This window comes from Podarcis pityusensis, assembly GCF_964106645.2.
Source record: "Podarcis pityusensis genome assembly, chromosome: 6".
Classification (NCBI taxonomy): domain Eukaryota; kingdom Metazoa; phylum Chordata; class Lepidosauria; order Squamata; family Lacertidae; genus Podarcis; species Podarcis pityusensis.
The window spans coordinates 96,062,521-96,071,031 of record NC_138030.1 but is presented as its reverse complement, the minus strand read 5'-3'; the positions used below and the strand labels follow the sequence as shown (position 1 = coordinate 96,071,031).

The 8,511-nt window shown below is 43.6% G+C and overlaps 1 long non-coding RNA gene across 1 annotated transcript; it reads right to left on the bottom strand.

Annotated features, from left to right (window-relative positions):
- Positions 1-1,851: 1,851 nt before the first annotated feature.
- On the bottom strand, positions 1,852-8,412 carry LOC308480445. Its single transcript, XR_013988106.1, has 2 exons — positions 8,317-8,412; positions 1,852-2,219 (listed from the first exon to the last, which is right to left on the bottom strand). It is a non-coding gene; the product is annotated as an uncharacterized lncRNA (long non-coding RNA).
- Positions 8,413-8,511: the final 99 nt, after the last annotated feature.

Below are 8,511 nucleotides of genomic sequence, written 5' to 3'. Positions count from 1 at the left end.
ACTGGCTTTTCCTTCCCTGTCCTGAACAGGAAATAATCTTTCTGAGAGGGTATTTAGGCCTTCCTTCTATTTCTCCTCAGCAGCCACAGAATGGTATCCAACTGCAATATTTGTCACCCTTCATAGAGAAAACATCCAAATATGCAGTCTAATCTCTGACTTCAAAAATGAGAACTTCCAACACCCTGTACCAAAGTAAATTCAGCCAACGTAAGATTGGTGGTTACAGAACACCAGCTCCATTTGCTGCATTGATCTATGGACAGTCTTGTTACATTTCTAAGGATGAGGTTCTCTAAATATGAAACCTGCTGGACACAATATGATCTGATACCTGCTGGACACAACATGTCCCAGTGGCACTCAGTGGTCAATGAAGTGGGACCCCCAAAATGGTGACATACAAGACGTAAATCTTGTGACTGAGGTACAGCATGAGAAATCATTGGCTGCAGAATTTTCGATCCTGGTGGGAGAGTAGCAGAAGAAATCTGAATCTCTGTGGCATAAAAAGATCTTTCAGTAACTCGTTGCCATATCTTTGAACCCTAGGTTTGATGACACACATTCACCTTAAATATGCAACTTGCTTTACTAAGACAAAATATCCTTTAGGTTTTGTATACTGAAAGGGAAGGGGATTCGGATACATCTTGCTAGCCTTGATATCACTACTTCATTTTGAACCTGGTTAAGAGCCCACGTCTCCCCTGCAGACATTTGAGATACTGAACTGACAGAATTGTATGAATGACAACATCCAAGTTTAGGACTCTAAGCAAAACATTGTGCAGAGATGGTGCTTATGGTGCCCTGAGAACCATTAGGCGTTACGGTTTTGTAACAAGTCTTGATTGGTCTGGATTGTATATGTCTGTTTTCAGAGGCTCTTTCTGCCTTCCGGCTTGTACTGCAGAGCAAACATGCCTGCAGAGTGCTCAGATATATTCCTCATTAGGAGAGACAACCTCTTAAACTCCTCATGCTCTGAAACTAGAATAAACTTGTTTCAGGATTTGATTTCACTTCTTCAACCCTATTTGACCCCAAAAAAGGCAATGTGATGACCATTATACTTCAACCAATCTTAACCCTGGTTTGATCAGGAATGCCTCGCTGTGAAGCGGTCTTTGTTGGGAAAATACAGGAACTATAGGTCTGCCAATCTACCGTCACTCCCTGCAGAGTGGTTTGAAGCTAAACAAAATTATAAAGCTTTGATCAAAAAGAAAAAGCTTCAGGCCCAAAGGGGAGAGTGGCAATGTTTAATATAGACCTCTCGAAGGAGGGACTCAGCCACCTTTTGGAAAATAGTCGCAAAAGGATGGCAAGATTCCCCCTCCGAAGTGGAATATACCATCTCTGTTGGGATTTGGGAGTCATACTTCCAATCCTTATACACAACCAAGCAACATCTCTCCCTACCTCTAAGTGATATTGGTGCTGAGTGGCCCCCGGTGTCAACTGAAGAAGCTCGCAAGGCTCATTCAATCTCTTAAACCTGGCAAAGCTCCTGGTGCAGACAATATTTCACCCGAGCTTCTTAAGGCCAATGTTGATTTGCGGGCCCCAGTGCTTGCTGCCTTGTTCACCAGCATAAATCAATTAGCTACCATCCCAGAGGATTGGGGATTGGGAGTGAGGTCATGGGAAAATATCTAGATATCACTACATTGGTGTCTGTTGCCAACTATCCTTGGCAAAGAAATATCAGTAAAAAAGCCAAAAGAGACCTTATGCCAACCTTTTAAGCTAAGGAACCCATCTTCAGGCATGATCTTCAAACAGTCAATGAAAGCACTAAAGGCAACCAAATTGATGTTCTAGCCTTCCAGAAACATAGCAAGGGACTAACAGTTCACAGTTCATTTATTTGGACAGCATGTCTGCAAAGGTTTATGACAAATCAGAGATTTTTCATTCTCCAACAGGAGGGCCAACAAGGCTATAGTCAAGATAGAGGTCTATCCAACCACATTTTCAAATAATTTTCATAGTAGAAATTATATTACCACAGCAGATACCCCATGTATTCAAACAGGCAGCATTAAACTTAGTTAATAATAATTATTATTTGCTATTTTCAAAGTAATCTGATTGATTCAAGAATAAATAAAAAGAGGTGTAAGTGATGCATTTTGCATAATGTATATAGTTTGTCCTCAAAGGAAGGCCACTGTGCAGTAGCTCCTCTTCAAAAGCATGGACGAAAGCAGAAGCTGAAAAAAAGGAATGAGAATTAGCGGAAGTATAAATACTCAAAAGGGCTTATTTATGTATGTTCTCTATTCCTAATCCTTTTGGCATATTTGATATTGGTATATATTTGAAATGTAACTGAATACAACAAAATATTTCATAACTGGACAAATTCTGGAAATACAAATACTGACACAAAGAAATTAGACATTTCTGTGCTGAAAACTCACTTGGCCAGCATGCTTCCCGTTTCATTACTGGTAAACTCCCAAGCTCTTTCTCCAGGGAATGGGCGTTGTGCTGGCCCACCAAGGCTGTAATGATCACTCATTTAGGTCATTCTGAGACAACTGTCACTGTGCCTCACCCACACACGTGACGGGACATTAAGTGGGGCGTGCTGTGTTGTTTTCAGTGTTGCAGTGTTAGTGTTGGGTGGGAGCATAAAGTTCAGACAGGCACTGAAGTTTAAAGATTGCTGCCTGATGCAAAGATGTTCCTTAGATCCGAAATGCCTTCTGGTATCTCATTATAAATCTACATTTTGGGGGGTCCATTGATGTGTACAGCAGTGAAGGTACATTCTAGACCGAAGAATGCCAAGCACAAAGGTTCAAGGAGAAATTGGGAATAAATAGGTGTGGGGGTTTGAGGCAAGACAAAGCTACAATGTGAGCTGAGAGGCATGTGCAATAAGAATATAATACCAGAAGTGGCTGTGGAGGGAAGTTTGATATTGCAGAAACTGAATTGGGCATCTGTAGTGTGGAACACACGTGCATGTCAGTGGTGAATAGGGCATGGAGATCTTAAGAACTGCAGCCCTCTGAATTTTTGTTTGCTTGAATGGTCCAAATAAAATACACTAGAAGCAAGCCTGCCTGGATATTTCACACACTGTTTAAGCACTGCATCCTCCAAAGCATTTTGGAGACTGGTAGTTATTAAGAAGGAGGTAAAGGTAAAGGACCCCTGATAGTTAAGTCCAGTCACAAACGACTCTGGGGTTGCGGCGCTCATCTCGCTTTACTGGCGAAACTAGAGCAGCGCACGGAAACGCTGTTTACCTTCCCACCGGAGTGGTACCTATTTACTTACCTATTTTATGAGGAACGGCTAAGGGAGCTGGGCATGTTTAGCCTGGAGAAGAGGAGGTTAAGGGGTGATATGATAGCCATGTTCAAATATATGAAAGGATGTCACATAGAGGAGGGAGAAAGGTTGTTTTCTGCTGCTCCACAGAAGCGGACACGGAGCAATGGATCCAAACTACAAGAAAGAAGATTCCACCTAAACCTTAGGAAGAACTTCCTGACAGTAAGAGCTGTTCGACAGTGGAATTTGCTGCCAAGGAGTGTGGTGGAGTCTCCTTCTTTGGAGGTCTTTAAGCAGAGGCTTGACAACCATATGTCAGGAGTGCTCTGATGGTGTTTCCTGCTTGGCAGGGGGTTGGACTCGATGGCCCTTGTGGTCTATTCCAACTCTATGATTCTATGATACTTGCACTTTGACATGCTTTCAAACTGCTAGGCGGGCAGAAGCTGAGACTGAACAACGGGAGCTCACCCCATCGCGGGGATTCAAACTGCTGACCTTCCAATTGGCAGGCCCAAGAGGCTCAGTGGTTTAGACCACAGCGCCACCCGCGTCCCGCTAAGAAGGAGGTAGTGTGCTCATATTCAGTTCATGCTCTGTTACTATGATAATTGTTTAACGTATTCCAAGGCTGAATTTTTTTAAGGAAAAAAATATTTGTATAATGTGTGCAGTACGTATAAAAAGGGCATCAGGACTAAAAAGTGCACCCTGAGAAAAACCATACAAAACAGAAAGCAATCACGAAGCAAAACTACTATAAGAGTTTGAAGGTTTGGCATCTGTCTGTCTCAGGACTTCACCGTTTGTGAAGTCAAACTGTTGGACCATAGTAGCGCCTCCTGTGGCAGTGGACCCATGCAGGAAGGACATGTTTTGTTGCAACTGGGGCAGATGAAGGCCTCCAGTTGTGCTGCTGCTGATGCACCATGGCGTTTCTGCTCCGCACTCCTCCCAGTGGGTTTTTCTCCTCTGGTCACTGCTGTTGTTGTCTAGTCGTTTAGTCATGTCTGACTCTTTGTGACCCTGCTATGGATACACAACTTGATTTCTTGTCTCCAGGCGTTGTGGTTGTCTGCTAGGGATTCCCACATGGCAGGGTTGTTGATGCTGCCAGCCTTCATGTCACGGTGGCAAGACATCTTTGTAACACAGTTGGACTACCAATGAGCCTGGTGCTGTAAGTCAGCTTCCCATAAGAGCACGTCCTGGAGTGCCAGCAACTGATACTAGTGGAACAGCAAAGAAAAGGGGTGGGGAGAATTGAATGGGCACGAGAAGACAAAGGACCAAATAAGTTCAAACATTCTTCCAAGTAAAATCGTACTTCCCATAAGTCAAAAGAGGCTTCCATATGGCCACAAGGCTGAATCTTAACAGCCGCAATTTTGTGGAAAAATATCAAGTCAACCAGGAAAGTTTCCAAAATCATATGGCGCAATCCCTCTGTGTAACAGATATTCAATCCAAGCCGCGAAGGAGTGTGTGCTTTAGCTTAGCAGTAAATTGTACATTGTGTTTTGGTAACCACAACAAAAAATAAAAGGCCTGTTACTTGACAAATAACAGCTCAATTCATGATATTTTGATTTCTCCCTTAAAAATGAATCATTGATCATAACTTTATGCTGCAGATTCTTCCTGATAAATTTATGAACCAGTGGCCCACAAATATATTGGTGTAGGGAGAGTTCACATGTTTCATTTTTGCAAGGGCCCACTTGTTGACTTAGACGTATCATTTTTTAAATTAAAAAAATCATTGTTACACAAAGCAATTTCAAGGCATTATGAAATAAATGCAATAATTCTATACAAAATGATTCCTCTGCCTGCTGCAGTCAGTTGATGTTTTGAGTCTTCTGCCTGCTGCAGTCAGTTGGTGTTCCTCTATTAGCAAACCATTGGGTCAGTTTATACCTAAAACTGTAAGAGCCGTGTCAAAGAACTCTAAAGAATGATTTATGTTCTTGTTGGCAGCAAGCAGCTCTGCTAGGAAATGAGAGTGGTGGCTCCTCGAGGATAGAAGATTGCAAGTACACCTGTACTGGGGGACTGCTGTCACAAAACACAATGGTGTATACAAGAAAGGCATATTGAATTGAAATGGAATTAAAATACTTTATTGTCACTTGTACAACTTGTATACAGTGAGATTACACGAGCACCCCTTACTCAGCTCTCTTAGTCTTAATTCCCCTCGTTTACTGACGCACACCCACCAAACCCTAAAGTCCGTTACCCTGTTGTTATCTTTTCATTCAGCAGCCCAACAGCCCACGGATAGAAGCTGTTCTTTACCCTGTTGGTGCGACTAATCCTGCTTCTATATCTTCTGCCCGAGCGCAGGAGATCAAGAAAGTGCTGGCCAGGGTGTGAATCATTCCTGAGAATTTTCCTCACTCTCCTGAGGCAACGTTCTTCCGCTATTTCATCCAACAGATTCACGGGACAGCCCATAATATCTTGTGCTGTATTCACCACCCTCTGTAGGCACTATCAGTTTATGTCAAACCAGCATACCACACCATGATGCAGTATGAAAGGACACTTTCTATTGTGTAGAAGGAGATCATCAGATGTTGATTGACATCATTCTTCCGCAAATTCTGAGAAGATGCCACACCTCTCTCCACTTGAATATATTCCCTACAACAGTTAAAGGTGGAAAGGGGGACAGACAAAAATAACCCTGCCCCCCCCCCCCGTCCAAGTGTGGGAAAGCAGAAGACGCAGTCACCAAGAAATGACTCTCTACCCAGAGATTATGAGGTGCATATGCTGGCTCTTAGACAGGATTAACTGCATAAATCTAATAGAAATACAAAGGAAGGTTCTCCTACCCCAAACCTGGCTGTAGAAATTCAGCAAAAAAGTGAATGCTGTTTTAGTCTGCAACAACAGAAGTCTAGTGTCCAGATCAAGGGAAATAATAGTACCACTTGATTCTGCCTTAGTCAGACCACACCAGTAACCAGTTCTGGGCACCACAATTTACGGTAAGAAGGATGCTGACAAGCTGGAACATGTGCAGAGGAGGGTGACCAAGCTAATCGAGGGTCTGGAAACCAAGCCTTACGGGGACTGCTTGAAGGAGTTGGGGATATTTAGCCTGGAAAAGAGGAGACTGAGGGAGATATAATAGCCCTCTTCAAATATCTGAAGGACTGTCAAACAGAAGAGGAAGCATTCTTGTTTTCTCCTGCTCCTGAGGGCAGGACTCGAGGCAATGGCTTCAAGTTGCAAGAAAGGAGATTCCGACTAAACATTCAGAAAAGCTTGCTGACAGTAAGAGGAGTTCAGACTCCCACGAGAGGTGGTGGACTCTCCTTCCTTGGAGGTTTAAGCAGAGGTTGGATGGCCATCTGTCCCAGATGCTTCAGTTGCGATTCCTGCATTGGAGATGGTTAGATGAGATGACCCTCAAGGTCTCTTCCAACTCTACAATTCTCCCTTCACAATTATATGATCCTATGATCTCATTCATCTTTACAACTGCCCCAAAGAGCAATAGAATGATCCCCAAGTCCTCACTCCAGTCAGCGATCATGCTGCAGCATTCTGCACCAGCAGGATTGGCGGCAACAGCAACAAATATGGTCTGTGCTTATGGTAATATTATGTTCTCTATTTTTTTATTTTATTTTTATTCTCTTGCTAATTATGCTGTCTTTTGGTTCAAAATTGGGAAAGGAGTACGGCAAGGCTGTATATTGTCTCCCTGCTTATTTAACTTATATGCAGAATTCATCATGCGAAAGGCTGGGCTGGATGAATCCCAAGCTGGAATTAAGATCGCCGGAAGAAATATCAACAACCTCAGATATGCAGATGACACAACCTTGATGGCGGAAAGTGAGGAGGAATTAAAGAACCTTTTAATGAGGGTGAAAGAGGAGAGTGCAAAATATGGTCTGAAGCTCAACATCAAAAAAACGAAGATCACGGCCACTGGGCCCATCACCTCCTGGCAAATAGAAGGGGAAGAAATGGAGGCAGTGAGAGATTTTACTTTCTTGGGCTCCATGATCACTGCAGATGGTGACAGCAGTCACGAAATTAAAAGACGCCTGCCATTCTTGGGAGAAAGGCAATGGCAAACCTAGACAACATATTAAAAAGCAGAGACATCACCTTGCCAACAAAGGTCCGTATAGTTAAAGCCATGGTTTTCCCAGTAGTGATGTATGGAAGTGAGAGCTGGACCATCAAGAAGGCTGATCGCCAAAGAATTGATGCTTTTGAATTATGGTGCTGGAGGAGACTCTTGAGAGTCCCATGGACTGCAAGAAGATCAAACCTATCCATTCTGAAGGAAATCAGCCCTGGAAGGACAGATCCTGAAGCTGAGGCTCCAATACTTTGGCCATCTCAGAAGACTCCCTGGGAAAGACCCTGATGTTGGGAAGGATGGAGGGCACAAGGAGAAGGGGACGGCAGAGAATGAGATGGTGGGACAGTGTTCTCGAAGGTGCCAACATGAGTTTGACCAAACTGCGGGAGGCAGAGGAAGACAGGAGTGCCTGGCGTGCTCTGGCCCAGGGGGTCACAAAGAGGCGGACACGACTAAACGACTAAACAACAATTATGCTGTCTTACTTGTACATTTTATATTTGACATCCTTTAGTTATGTTATCTTTTGAAAAGTCCCCCTTCCCTCCCGTTAGCTTTGCTGTTGAATGAGCCTTGTGCAGCTGACCACCTTTGTAAACTTTTGTTTTGAAATCTTTAAAATAGTATTTCCACTCTCTCTTAATTATGCTGCTTTGAATGTATATGGTACTTTCTGACTTTCTTCGGTAATGTTTTATCCTGGACTGTTTTATCTGATGTTTTAATGTGGGTTGTAAACCGTTTTGAGATTTAAATCTTAAAAACGTAAAGCAGTTTCGAAATGAAGTGACTAATAATAATGAAGATTTTAAGAGAAGTGAGGACTCAGCAGACCTGCTTAGGAAGGAAGTCCTGGCCTTAGGGACCACTCCCTAAATAATCTTACGATACTTGTTTGGGTGTCATACGTTTTATTTGCAAATATGCGTGTTGTAACCCTGTGACTCATGGAAGAAGAGAGGAAGCAGGCCTCGCTCAGTTCGGGACCGTGACGCCAAAGGGGCCCGTTGCCATAGCAACGGCAGGCCGCACCGCGCGAGGCGCCCTCTCCCTGGCGAGCCCCGCCCCGCCCCGCCCCGCGCCCGGGAGCCCAGCCAATGCCG